The sequence below is a fragment of the Microchirus variegatus genome (assembly GCF_963457635.1).
Source record: "Microchirus variegatus genome assembly, chromosome: 10".
Classification (NCBI taxonomy): domain Eukaryota; kingdom Metazoa; phylum Chordata; class Actinopteri; order Pleuronectiformes; family Soleidae; genus Microchirus; species Microchirus variegatus.
Genome location: NC_139811.1, coordinates 18,130,052 through 18,146,068, shown reverse-complemented (window position 1 = coordinate 18,146,068; position 16,017 = coordinate 18,130,052).

Here is a 16,017-nt window from a genome sequence, read left to right as displayed (position 1 = left end):
TGGGATGTTTTGGATAAGCGTGTCCACCAGCGGGTTCCAGTTCCCCAGAATGGCCGCCAACTTCAAGTGGCTCTGCAGGAGGAACAGGACAATATTCCCCAGGCCACGATCGACGACCTGGTGATGTCCACGCGTCGCCGGTGTACCGCTCTGCGTGAGGCTAATGGTGGACACTCGCGTTATTGAAGTTTGTGAACTTGGATCATCGACCCCCATTGTGTTCTTCCTGCCATTACTCCAGGACTTTTGTTTTGAAATTGATCCTAACGCTCGCAAATTAAAGCCACTTTATTGATAAAGTTGTACTGTTATATCTGGATAGTTACTCTGTACTTTGTGCGTTTATATTTTTGTTGAGTATATCTATCTATCTCTCTGTCTGTCTGTATGTGTGTGTGTGTATATATACATATATAGGTAGTCTGGGATAATTTAGTATTACAGGAACACCTCAAACTTTGAAGAAACACTACAGCATATTCAGTCACTCAACTCCTTCTGGTGTTTATATATGTTATATATACAGTATATAATACCCACAAAACTATAAGAAACACACATAACAAATACAAAAACACAGAGCAGCTAAAAAAAAAAACTACAGTGAGACGCATAACTATTACTAAAATAAGAAATAAGAGAATAAGAGAAAATAGTCCAAATTATGACCTTAATCTCAGAATTTTTAGGGAAAAAAAGTCATCAGGCTTTTTTCAGTGTTCTTTTACATTTGGCCTTAATCCTCTTCTGTACTTTTGTTCCTCAAAGCCTTCTTGTGTTTTTTTATTTTTTATTTCATTATTATTTTGGGTGGAGCTGTGTGCGTTTCTCTCATGAATGCCTAAAGGAACAAAAGTGGTTTTGTGCTGTGTCCAGGTTATCGTGGTCATTTTCGCGAGGGACAAAAGCTCATACACACCATCACCTCTTTTTTAGTCCCTTGCTTCCCTTTGTGTGGCGTGTATCCCACACCCTAGATTTTCACTTAGGTCATTTTCAACAAAAGGTGGTAAACTGTATTGCATGGGAACACGCTCTTTCAAAGTCTAACAGCGAACAAAGGGGCCCTGCAGTAACACAACACTTTTGAATACATTTTTAGATTGTTGGATTGATTGGAAAGATAAACCAATCACTTGTTGCACTTAAACTAAATACAAAACAAAAAACACAGGTGATATTTGTCTTTGTATGGTCTATTTGTGTCTGATATCATCTAAAGTAGTTATATAAGTCATTCCATTAGGTCCACTGTAATTTTAACTGTGTAATTATCCCTCATTGATCAGTCAGTCAGTGTTGAACACTCTTAATTCTTCCCAGGGTTATTTCTTACTTTGTCTTCCCATTCAGGAGTGGGAGTGGTCTATTATCCTTTTATAACCAAACATTTTATAAATATGTGCTTTGGACCATTTTCAAACACACAGGAGACACAATACTCAGTCAGGATGTAAGTATATTTTTTGTCATCGATTAAGAAATCAGCAAACATAACATATGCCAAAATGCTGTGTTATTACGCTGCTAATTTCTCTAGTTTCTAGTAAATCAGAGTATCGCATGTTCCGTGTGTGTTCCAGGTTCTGTGTTTCAGGGCTTGTTGTCTTCATGCTGGTGCTGACGGTCGAGGCCAAAGTTGGGTGAGAAATCTCATTTTCATCTCCCTTTTTTTGCAAGGTTGTTGCATTTGACCTTCATGTTTTGAATTGAAAGTGCTACTTTACTATAATTGCGCTAATGACTCAAATTAGCTTAGAAATTTGGTAACAAATATTCATGGATGGCAATGAACTCACATTAGTAAAATGTGTCATTATTTTTACTACCTCAATTCTCCCTCAAGTGCAGAACCCTTTTCCTTAAAGAATTGAACTGTGTATATTAATGCTTACAGGTTTTGTTAAAGTGTTTATTATATTACATTATGTTGGACGGTGTTGTATTTCTTTACCTCATTCTATTTTTAAAAATGTTATTCATCTGCATTTTGTTTTCCTGGCTTTTCATTTGCTGACTCTAAAAAACCTTGCACAAGTATTTGAAGACAGTAATAAATTATACCCATTAATGCCCTATTTAAATAGTGTCCTCTCTTGTTTTTTGCAGGTACTCCTCTGAGTCTAGCTTATGTGCTGAAACAGATCAGCACCTGCTGTTTGAACGGCCTTGTGAGAATCAGACTTGCGGACCACACTGCGCTTATGAGGTCAGAGAAAAACCCCTTTGACATCTCAACTGACCCAAACTACTAAAAGTCTACTTCACCTTGTTTGCTCATGTGTCCAGGTGCGTCACTACAAATCTGTGACAAAGGTTTCAACCACAGAGACCTCCACTTTTGAACTAGCAGCAATATGGGGTTTCACGCGTCTGTATAAATATATCACCGGAGACAACAAAGGGGGTTTGTACATCTGAGTTAATCATTCATTCATTTTTTCTAATTTTTTCCTCTGTATTCTCTCAGTCTTTGTCTTCTTCGTCTACTTCTCAGGTGCTTCCCAAAAAAAAGTACTCTCTTCGATCTTGGAGTTGAAGATTTTCTCATTTAATGCATCTGTTCTAACCAAAGTCATTTTAACTGGTTGTTTAATTCAAGCTCTGTATGAATGTGCAAATTAATACTAGGCCAGTTTTGTGATTTTACTGCCCTCAAACAAAAAGGAGTTTGGTGTTAAAAACACAATTTTACTTGGAATGCAATTATTATGCAATTAATAATGTTGCATTTGTATCAATAATAGTAAGCACTGGCTACTCTGAGGTGGTGGGAAGGGGTGCCCAAAATCTAATTCTGCTTAGGGTCCCATAAAGGCTTTTGCCGGCCCTGATAATAAGTCAAAATAGGTTGCCGATCAGTTCAAGCTGATAAAAATCAGTTTAAAAATGTTTATATTAGAATCATTGTATTTTCATTGATACCACTCAAGTTTTCCAACTCCAATAATGTCCCAGGTGAATTTGATTCCAAAAAAAAAGGTGAATATTACACAGAGACGAATGCACTTTTTACATCTTTAAATGGTCTCGCCCCGCCTTACCTCTCTGAGCTTCTCCATCCCTACGCTCCTCCTAGGTGCCTCAGGTCAGCTGACCAGCTGCTCCTGGAGGTACCGAGGTTTAAGCGGAAGCTCAGGGGGGAAAGAGTCTTGTTGCCTCTCGCTTCAATATTAGACAGGCCGCCTCACTGTCCATGTTTTTTAAAACTCATCTTAAAACCCATTTTTATTCTTCTGTGTTCAACTCAGCATATTGTTTTCATTGTTTAAACATTTTTATTTTTATTTTGTCTCCTATGTTTTTATGTGTCATGTTTTATTTATTGTATTGTTCAGCAGAGGCTTTAGTTGATATTCAGGTCAACTACATATGGTATATTGTGTATATTTATCACATGCTTTGTTTGCAGTTAATGTTCATAATGTGATTCTTCTGTTGTTGTGTTGTTAGGGCATTCACTTAAAATGGTAACTCCTGTTTTGATGAAAATACCCGATAACATTTTTATCATAAATACGTACGAGGTGATCTTCTTTCTGCCAACCGAATATGAGATGAATCCCCCAAAACCTACGGATCCTCGGGTAAGCGTCTGTTTTGCCTTCAGTCATTGTTTCGTTGACATGTCTGAACTGATTCTCTGACATCTACCAGAAGCTTTTCCAAGCAAATGATTAAAGCTGACTTGCAGGTGACGATCAGCACAGAAGACATAACGGTGTACGTGAAGAAGCACAGTGAACAATTTGGGAAACTTTCTGACATCATACAGGCAAATTGTCTGACCAATAAACTTCATTCAGTTGGTGCAAAGTTCAAAAGCCAATATCACTACACCGCTGTGTACAGGAGGTAAATACGTCATTCTCACAGTGATCAGCAAAAAAGTTATTTTACGATAATAATCAAATGTGTAATACATTATGACGTGAATGTTTTTTTGTGTTTTTTTTTTTTTTCCGCAGTCCAATGTCAACTCCACAATACAATGAGGTGTGGTATGAGGTTGATGATTGTGAGGGTGAGGGCGACCCGGTGTGTTTCAGTGATGACTCCAGTGAGGAGTCCAGTGAGGAGTACAGTGAGTGGACTCACTGAACTGCTGTAGCATGGACTTTGTGTCTTGTGACAACAAGGATTCTGGAAATGTAGATGATCTATTCTGCAGATGCTCCATATATTGAAATGTTCAATAAAGTTCTGCTTATTATATCACATTAGATCATCTAAATCGCCCTTATTTACCAAAGAGGAGATTATATTATATACTTGTTTACATGCTGCTGCCAAGGTGTCATGTCCAAATCTGCTGTCACCACCTTTGTGTCAACACTTGAGAACATCATATCTGGAGCACTGGACTACTGCCCCTTAGTGGTCAGAGAGAAGAACTGCGCACACACACACACATATACAGGTTTATATGTTTCCTGGCGACCAACTTTTTAATCATCACCTGTGGGTACCTCCCTTTCTAGAGGTGTGAAAAAACAATCAGCACACACACAGCACATCGCTGCTGCTGTTGTTGTTCTTGTTGTTAATTCAGTCTTGTGTGCAACCGCTTCATGATGGAACCACACTTCCATTAATCAGGTCAAGAGAACTATACAAACTGATGATAGCAAAGCACCAGTTTCACAATTTTTTTTTTTTTTTTTTCACTATTTATTCACTAAACAATAACTTGAAACTATGAATTTATTGGAGGAGAGGTAATTGTTGATTAAGGGTCTGAATAAATACTTTATTTTAGTGATTGTGTTTAGTGACTGTGATATCATCTTTAGACACATTTAAATTGAACCCATTGAAGTGGATGAGCAAAAAAAAAAAAACACTACAAGAAATGTCCATTGAAAGGTAACTTTATTGGACAGGAAACCATCAAACAAACTGGTTTAAAACCATCATTAAAATCCCAGCTTTGTCCATATATGTTGCAATTGAACGACTCCCATTATTCAGCACACAGGCTCATCAACAATAAACTCCAACTCATTGAACGTTCTTCCTCTGCACACTGGCCAGGAAGTAACAAATACACACAAGCACACACACAGAGAGAGAGAGAGCATATAATCATCACCAAATATGCACATTTTCATTTTTCTCATCATTCATCAATTGTTTACCTGTTGTAATGTGGTAGTTCTTAACGTAGCTTACACCAAGTCTGTCAAGTTCACGAGACAGAAGCATACTTTCCTGCCAGTCAATGTAGTCTCTCGTCCCTACCTCATAGCCAACTACATAACATTATGTATTATAATGGGATTATATATAATTACATATAAATATATATATGTATATGTATACATTTATTGTAAGGATTCGACTGCCAGTGTTTCATGGGGTGATCTATGTGAAAATATTCTATATCGAGGTCTATATAATGGCAAAAAATCAACGGAAGCAATATCCACTAAGTGTCAAAATTATTAAATTATTATAATTGTTGTTGTTGTTGTGAAAGTGACAAAATATATACTGCAAGGGGGCACTGAAAAGCTTTTGAACAGCTAGTCATCTATAGATTTCTAAAAACTATAATCACAGAAGGAGGGAACAATGAAGATTGTTATATATACGCAAACACGCATACACGCACGTAAACGCACACACACACACACACACACACACACACACACACACACACACACACACACACACACACACACACACACACACACACACACACACACACACACACACACACACAGTACATTTGTAAATATATTGTCTAGATGGATTGACTTTATGAAACTTTGAGACAATATTTTAATAACTTATCCACTGACTTCCCTCTGCTTGGTTTGGGTTTTTTGAAGTTTTTATTTTATTTTTTTCTGACTGTCTTTTTCTTGGCTCCTGTATGATTTCCAAACCAGACGATGATGACAACAACTACACAAATTACACAAAAAATAGATAAGCTTTTGCTTCTCCCGCTTTTCCCCTTCGGTCGTGTGTATGAATTACTGTAAACTGATGATGTGTGCTGAAAAAAATAAAATAATATATATATATCAGATGGAAGTGTTTAAAGTAAATTACTTTCTTGGGATCATGATGCCTTTGGCAGTCATTACAGAATGTTTAATCTAGCTTTACTTAAACGCATGGAAAATTTGGACAGTGATAGTTAAACAGCTCATTAAACAGTGATAGTCATGTGAATATGTTTATGTAATTAGGTGTTTCCTGCAGCTATTCGACCCACCATTAAATATTTGCTCTCTCTAACGAAACTGTAAAATGTAAGGCTTGTTTACCTTCTAATTAAATTAGTAAAAGAAATGTATATTATTGATGATTTAAGCAGTTCCCATTTTATAGAAAACAATGCAATCTTTTTATGTAATACGAGTTAAAATATGTCAACTTAAATGTACGCGTTTTGTTACAAATGAAATTATTTTTTTTCCAAAAAGTGTATATACTAAGATAAATTAAAACAGCATTTACTGCTCAAATAAATGAAAACCTGAGTAGCCTGAATGGCTGGAGCTTATAAATGACTTAATCTACTTTGTAATCTTCTTATGATTTAGAAAATAGTTCATGAGCCTTGTTTCTGTCTGGATAATATCCAAATTCTAGACTAAAAAAACACTTTATTAATGGTTAGTGTGGTTACTGTTGGGTTATTATTATAATTATTAATGTGTGTTTCCTGATGTCGATGGTGTGACAATAATCGTTTACTTAAGGCATTAAACTTTGTGTTTGTTCCCTTTTTTTTCTAGCTCTACAGAGCTTATTAGCGTGCGCCATTTCACATGTCTTCAGTTATTTGCATATGACTGTATATTTATACTTATGTGTGTAAATACAGTGAAAGAAATGTATCTCACACATCAAATATACATTATTCATACAGTTTATGCAGGGGAGTGGCCAATTGTTCTCAACAGAATTGGAATAAATAGGACGAGACTGCAATGTTCCAAAGTTTTCGAACACAGGGACACAGCATTCATTCACAATGTAAGTATATTTCCTCATTCTCTTGGACAAAAAAAAGTAATATGAGGTTTTGTGTATGAATTCAACTGAACTTTTTTGTCTTCCCTCTTTTAACTGAATGAACAAAATGATCTTATGAGCTGATTGAAACTTTACATTTGTGTGTCCTAGGATTTTTTTTTCAGGGCTTGTTGTCTGTCTGCTGGTGCTGACAGCTGAGGCTCAAGTTGGGTAAGAAAACTGAATTTAATCATACTCCTTTAAACAGGTTGCTGCATTAGACCATAACTTATAGAATGACAGAGGTTGCCCCGAAATCTAGGTGTAAATAATTATTAAAATGGCTCCATTACTCAGACTAACATTTGCATCAATGCCATGTTCAATAGTTCCCATTATAATTTCACAGATACAGCTCTCTGCCTTCCTGTGCTGAGACAAAGGAGTGCTTACTGTTTGATCTGATCTGTAAAACAGATAATTATGAGGTGAGTGTCTCTGAGCAAAAAAAATAAAAAAAAGTTTAAATTCTTCAGGTGCCTGACCCTTTTTAAAAACCCACTCCATGTTTTCTTTGTGTCCCAGGTGCGTCGCTATGGAACTGTCCAATTCGCTATAACTCTCGTGACAGCCTCAAACCTGCAAGATGCACAGAGGATTGGATTCCCAAGATTAACTGCCTATTTTAACGGTTCCAATGACAAGGGTATGTACTCATGTGTCTCATTAACCTCCGCCAAGGAGGTTTATGTTTTCGCCGGAGTTTGTTTGTTTTTTTTGTTTGTCTGCCTGTCTGTCTGTTAGTTAGCGACATAACTCGAAAAGTCACAGACGGATTTGGATGTCATTTTCAGGAAATGTCTGCAATGGGACCAGGAACAAGTCATTAAATTTTGGGCGTGAGCCGTAGCTGCTATCAGGTGTTATAACACTCGCTGTCTGACCTAGGTGCACCGGCAGGGTGTATTTTGTAGGCACTGAGCTCCCTTGGCTGCGCTCTCCGAGTGCTTTTCTAGATTATTTATGAAATACCCTTCACATAGCTGTTTTTTCCTTGAAAATGAAGACACAAACCTGCACACAAAACAAACAATAAGAGAAGCACTGATGTGACAGTGACAATAATTGAGGGTAATTGTTCATCTCCAAAAAGAACCAAAATAAGACAAAGATCACGTTTGTTTGTTCATGTCATTAGATAGTATTAGATAATAATAATAATAATAATAATAATAATAAATGAATTGTCTTTCTTTAGGAGTAATCCTGGACTCTGTAGCTCCTGCTTTAGAGAGAGTACCTCGCAAGGCCTCTACAGAAACGGGTTCCTACGTTTTTTACTTTATACTCCCATCTGAATATCAGCAAGATCCTCCCACTCCTACTGATGACAATGTAAGCATATAATGATTTGGTAAGCATATATATATATATATATATATATATATATGTATATATAGCCTATTGTAGATGATATTGGATATTGTAGAACAAAATACACATATATATATATATATATGAAAATGAGCTTAACTCATATATATATATATATATATAGTATTTTGTTCTACAATATCCAATATCATCTACAGTAGGCTCTGACAGATAATGGACGTTTTTTCTTGTAGGTGCAGTGCACACAAATGCCATCCTTGACCTTTTATGTAGCGAGCTATCGTGGATGGAATACAGACAGTAATGACCAAGCAGCAAGTGCAAGTCTGGCTCGTGACCTTGACTCTGCTGGTGCAAACTACCTTAAGGACTACCACATTTCTGCTATATACAACAAGTAAACAATTACTCACTCATAATCACACAGAATAATGAATAGACAAATGAAACCTTTGAATATTTGGTGATGATTATATGCTTTCTCTTCCTCTCTCCCTCTGTGTGTGTGTGTGTGTACTTGTGTGCATTCATTTCAGGCCAGTGCCAGAAGGAAACATGTACAATGAGGTGGTGTTTATTGCCTTGGATGATCCTGTGTGTTAGGATTGAATATGGGAGTCCTGCAAGTACAACATAAAGGAACATATGTGGTTGCTGAGATTTTTGTTTCACTACTGCTTCAAGTCACTTTGTGTCTTATAAATAATCTTCCAGTGACAACCAGAATAAATACCTTTATTTGGACCAGATATACCATTGTGATGATGGTTTTAAACCAGTTTGTTTGATGGTTTCCTGTCCAATAAAGTTATCTTTCAATGGCCATTTCTTCTCGTGATTGTTTTTGCTCATCCACTTCGATGGATTCATTAGAAAATATGTCTAAAGCAGCTGGCTTTGAAATAAAAATAAGGCCTGTAAATTACATGATATCACAGTCACTAGGCAAGGCGAGTGTATTTGTATAGCACTATTAATACACAGGGCAACTGAAAGTGCTTTACAAGGGCATAGAAATACATTAAGAAAATCATAGAATAAAAGCTAGACATTAAAATTACATTAATCAAAATAAAAGTGAAATTACATTAAAATGAAAATAGTCACTAAAATCATGAGGGATAAAAGTGTGATTTGCCAATACAAAGTGCAGACCTCAGGTGTTCAGGAAGTTTGTTCCACAGGTGAGAAGCAGAATAACTGAATGCTGCTTCACTTTGTTTGGTTATGCATCTGGGAAACGCACAGTAAACCTGATACTGATGATGTTAGAGCTCTGTATTTTGGTCCAAGACCATTCAGTGCTTTGTCGACCAAGAGTAAGATTTTGACATACAATACACTGAATCCAAGAAATGCTATACAATCACTACAATTTTTAGCAGAAACACTGCAGAAATATTATAGACTAAAACTCACTCAGATCTAGACTGTGTTGTACATACTTTACATGCACTATGGAATGAATGTAAACATTTGGAAGCTCAACTTTGATCCATTTGATCCAGTTTATGCTTATTAATAGAACACTATAAAGTAGATCTGGTGGTGGATCATCTCTGTTGATTCATGATGACTAATGGAGAGCTTTCTTTAGAGCTTTCTCTGAAAGGGTTAGGGTTAACCCGAACCCTCTGGGAAAAGTTTTGTGTTAGAGTCTCATTTATCATCTTCATGATCAAAGATGTAAGTTCCTCATGCTCTCTCAACCTGATCAATGATGAATATTCTTAGTTTTATGGTTCAAGGCTTGTCCCCTCGTCAACTTTACGACTTTGATTAAACTCACTCCTGGTAATGATTAAATGTTTGTAAGTTTAAGTGATTCAAAATTTAAAAAAATAATAATTATATATCTTGATTTAATAACAGGTGTATATAAGCCATCAAATTAAAAAGATGATATATGGACTGTCTTAATGACTGTTTATAGTGCCTGCTACTGCAAGGCATACTAGTCTGTGGTTACTTTTGTTATGTTTATATATGAAATTCATACATTCAGCTGAACAGATTTTACAAGTGGTTTAAATCGTCAGTGATGAGAGGCATCTCTTCATTTCCTCATTCCAAATGTGCCATCTGGTGGACGATATTACGCCCTTTATTCACCAAGAACAAACACCACAGGCCAGTAAGTTGTTACACGTGCATTATGTAATAAATCTTAAGCATATGTCCATAAAATCCTCCTAATATGTCACAGAGACTCAGGAATAATGTTCATACAACAAACTGAACTCACCAACAACAACAGTACAGCCAAAATATTTGCATAATTATTTTTTTTTGCAGACCGCAAATCATGTTTATGTTTTGAAATCATGTTTTGGCATGTGGCGCCACCTACCGCTGTCTACCAATCATTGCAGTCAGTAGAGTCTCAGCTGCCAAGCAACCACGGGTTGCCAGTTACGTCAGAAAACGAAACCTAAAAGACCTTGGTATTTTGAATTTGAGTGTAGTAACCGTTTTTGGCCACATTCATACATATGGCACCACTTACACAGCAAATATGGGTTCAGCTGATAGATAGATAGATAGATAGATAGATAGATAGATAGATAGATAGATAGATAGATAGATAGATAGATAGATAGATAGATAGATAGATAGATAGATAGATAGATAGATAGATAGATAGATAGATAGATAGATAGGTAGATAGATAGATAGATAGATAGATAGATTTGTTACATGATGCAGGTACATCCGCATGTACAGGCAAACCTGTTTCTCATATCAGTGATTTAATTAATCATTTATATTATATATTTCACAGCGCAGATCTCTGACAGAGCAGTGATAACAATGTGGCGACTGCTGCTAAATCTGCCGACTTTTTGTGGTGTTTGGAGACTCTCACGTGAAAGCACATATCGATCTGCAGTTACTGTGCACAACAAGCAGCGTGTATTACCGAGGAGAACCCTCAGCACTACGGCTCCAAGGCTGCTAATGAATCACGCATGCGCATCATTTTAGATCTGGAGACCGTGAGGAGCTGAGGAGAGTGCAGAGGGACCTGAAGAGGAAGATCAGGGAGTGCAAGGCAACTTATAGGAGGAAGATGGAGAACCACCTGGAACATAACAACGCCAGGGAGGTCTGGAGGGGACTCAAAACCATGTCAGGACAGGGCAAAGTAAGGACGAGGGACCCTGCTCCTGGTGACAGAGACTGGGCCAACAACCTTAATGTCTTTTTCAACAGGTTTGACACCAGTCCCATCCCTCCCCCCTCCAGCCTGTCTACTTCCAGCTCCCCTTTTCTTCCTGTCCCCCTCCCCTCTCTACCACCATTAACACCTCTCAGGCTCACACCCCCCACCCCTCCCACACCTCAACCACCACCTCAAGGACCCTCACCACCACCTCCCCCACCTCTGCTGCCCTCCTCTCCTCCCTTCACGACCACAGTGGATCAGGTGAGAGCACAGCTGAGAAAGACAAAAGCCAGGAAAGCTACGGGTCCTGATGGCATCAGCCCCAGACTCCTCAGGGACTGTGCAGACCAGCTCTGCCAGGTGGTTTGTTATATCTTCAACCTGAGTCTGAGCTTGGAGAGAGTACCCACCCTGTGGAAGACTTCTTGTGTGGTCCCTGTCCCCAAGACATCATGCCCCAAGGAACCCAACCACTTCAGACCCGTGGCCCTAACATCACATCTCATGAAGACACTGGAGAGGATAATCCTCAAACACCTCCGCCCCCTGGTGAGCCCAAACATGGACCCTCTGCAGTTCGCGTACCAGCCTGGCATCGGGGTGGATGATGCCATCATCTACCTGCTGCAGAGGTCCCTGTCTCATCTGGAGGGCACTGGAAACAGCGTGAGGATTACCTTTTTTGACTTCTCCAGTGCCTTTAACACCATACAACCATCGCTGCTTAGGGTGAAGCTGGAGAGAGCAGGTGTCAGCGACCGGCTGGCTGCATGGACCACCAACTACCTCACAGACAGACCCCAGTTTGTGAGGCTGCAGGACTGTGTGTCAGACACGTTAGTCTGCAGCACGGGAGCCCCCCAAGGCACTGTGCTCTCACCCTTCCTCTTCACCCTATATACATCGGACTTCAGGTATTCCACAGACAGCTGCCATCTCCAAAAGTTCTCTGATGACACTGCCATTGTGGGGTGTGTGTCAGGAGATGGCGACCAGGAATACAGGAGGACTATCATGGACTTTGTCAGCTGGTGTGAGAAGAATCACCTTCTTGTCAACGCCAGCAAGACGAGAGAAATGGTGGTAACCTTCAGTAAAAAGAAGCAAATCACTGCACCGGTGAACATCCAGGGACTGGACATCGAGAGGGTGACAACATACAAGTACCTGGGTGTTCACCTAAATAATAAACTGGACTGGACTGACAACACTGACTCGCTCTACAAGAAGGGTCAGAGTCGCCTTTATCTTTTGCGGAGACTGCACTCTTTTGGGGTGAGCAGGACACTGCTGAGGACTTTCTATGACACTGTGGTTGCGTCAGTGGTCCTGTTTGCTGTGGTGTGCTGGGGAGGGGGCTGTTCTGTGCGGGACAAAAACAGACTAGATCGGATAATTAAAAAAGCCGGCTCGGTCTGTGGCTGTCCCCTGGACTCCATCGAGGTCATCCAAGAGAGGAGGGTACTGGCCAAACTATCGGCCATCATGGACAACACCTCTCACCCACTGCACGAGACTGTTGGGGCCTTGAGAAGCTCCTTCAGTCAGAGACTGATGCACCCTAAGTGCAGGACGGAGCGGCTCCGCAGGTCGTTCATCCCTACTGCTGTCCGTCTGTACAACAGTGTGCAAACCAAATAACTATGTTTGTGTCACTGCTGTATTAGTCTGTTATTGTTTACAGTTTTTGTTCCTCGTTTTTAGCTGGTCTGTTATGTTATTGTTTACAGTTTTTTGTTTTCGTTTTTAACTGGTCTGTTAAGCTATTGTTTACAGTTTTGTTGTTTTTGTTTTGAACTGGTCTGTTAAGTTATTGTCACAGTTTTTGTTTTTTTGTTGTTTAACTGGTCTGTTATGTTTATTGTTTACAGTTCAGTTTATTGTTTTAACTGGTCTGTTAAGTTATTGTTTACAGTTTTGTTTTTTTTACTGGTCTGTTAAGTTATTGTTTACAGTTTTTGTTCCTTGTCTTTAGCTGGTCTGTTTAGTTATTGTTTACAGTTGTTGTCCTGTTTGTCTTGTCTGCCTAGATTTGTCTTATTTTTACCTGAACCAAATACGCACCTTATTTACATTCACTCTTATCTTATTTCTTTCTTTGTACAGTTTTTATAACATTGTGTAATTGTTAATCTGTATACGGAGCTGCTGAAACCCTGTTCTCTCCCCACTGTGGGATAAATAAAGCTATCTTATCTTATCTTATCTTATCATCACCATTCTGCCCTGGAGGGAGGGACTTTGAGGGAGGCGGAGTTGTTAATGTTCAAATTTTTACTAAGTGCTTTGAGACATGCAAGAAAGATATAAGTATAGTAGTAAAACACTACAAGTTGAAATATAGTTGAAGAAATCACATAAAGCATTTTACACATTTTATTTAAACCACATTTAATTTTGGCCAACATACTATAGTATGAAATGTATGTAAAATTTTGACAAAGTATAGTATTAAGTTTTGTGTCAATTTTGGAGACAAAATATATTATGATGTTTTTGTCAAATTTTGGACGACATAGTATAGTGTGAAGTTTTTAGCCAAATTTTGGACGACATAGTATTAACATACTTGATGTTTTCATCAAATGGTGGACTACAGTATAGTTTTACATTTTTGTCAATTTTGGACCATCATCTTTTTTTCCAAAAAATTCTCAACTTTTGCCCTACATCATATAGTATGACATTTTTGTCAAAATTTGGCAACATACCATCAGTATAGGGGGTACCCAGATTTGAACTGGGGACCTCTTGATCTGCAGTCAAATGCTCTAACACTGAGCTATACCCCCCGGAGTAGACAAAAACGGACGATGTATTACACTTTTTAAAATTTTAGGCCAAGAAATGTTTTTCAAAAAAATGTCAAATTTTGGGTGACATAGTATAGTATGACTTTTTTTTCAAATTTTGGACCAAATTTTTTTTTCTCAAAAGTCATCACATTTGGACGACACAGTATAGTATGACGTTGTAGTCAAATTTTTGGAAGATGTATGACAGTTTTTTCCAATTTTAGACCAAAAAATGTTTTCAAACAAATTGTCAAATTTTGGATGACGTGGTATTGTATGAAGTTTTTTTTCAAATTTTGGCAACATGATATCAGTATAGGGGGCACCCAGATTTGAACTAGGGACCTCTTGATCTGCAGTCAAATGCTCTACCAGAGCCATACCCCCACGAAGTGGATAAAACATTTTTTCAAACAAATTGTCAAACTTTGGACAACATGGTATAGTATGTCGTTTTTGTCAAATTTTGGACCAAATTTTTTTTTCAAAAAATTGTCACATTTTGGACGACATAGTATAGTATGACGTACTACATAGTATAGTATGACGTTTTTGTCAAGTTTTGGACCAACAAAAATGTTACTCAAAAAAATTGTCAGATTTAGGACGACATAGTATAGTATGTCGTTTTTGTCAAATTTTGGACCAAATCTTTTTTTTCAAAAAATGGTAACATTTTGGACGACATAGTATAGTATGACGTACTACATAGTATAGTATGACGTTTTTGTCAAGTTTTGGACCAAAACAATGTTAATCAAAGAAACAGTCAGATTTTGGACGACATAGTATAGTATGTCGTTTTTTGTCAAATTTTGGACCAAATGTTTTTTTTCCAAAAAATGGTCACATTTTGGACGATATAGTATAGTATGACGTACTACATAGTATAGTATGACGTTTTTGTCAAGTTTTGGACCAACAAAAATGTTACTCAAAAAAATTGTCAGATTTAGGACGACATAGTATAGTATGTCGTTTTTGTCAAATTTTGGACCAAATGTTTTTTTTTTAAAAATAGTCACATTTTGGATGACATAGTATAGTATGACGTACTACATAGTATAGTATGACGTTTTTGTCAAGTTTTGGACCAAAACAATGTTAATCAAAGAAACAGTCAGATTTTGGACGACATAGTATAGTATGTCGTTTTTTGTCAAATTTTGGACCAAATGTTTTTTTTCCAAAAAATTGTCACATTTTGGACGATATAGTATAGTATGACGTACTACATAGTATAGTATGACGTTTTTGTCAAGTTTTGGACCAACAAAAATGTTACTCAAAAAAATTGTCAGATTTAGGACGACATAGTATAGTATGTCGTTTTTGTCAAATTTTGGACCAAATGTTTTTTTTTTAAAAATAGTCACATTTTGGATGACATAGTATAGTATGACGTACTACATAGTATAGTATGACGTTTTTGTCAAGTTTTGGATCAAAAAAATATTAATCAAAGAAACAGTCAGATTTTGGACGACATAGTATAGTATGTCGTTTTTGTCAAATTTTGGACCAAATTTTTTTTCAAAAGATTGTCACATTTTGGACGATATAGTATAGTTAAACGTACTACATAGTATAGTATGTCGTTTTTGTCAAGTTTTGGACCAAAAAAATGCTTTTCAAACAAATTGTCAAACTTTGGACAACATGGTATAGTATGTCGTTTTTGTCAAATCT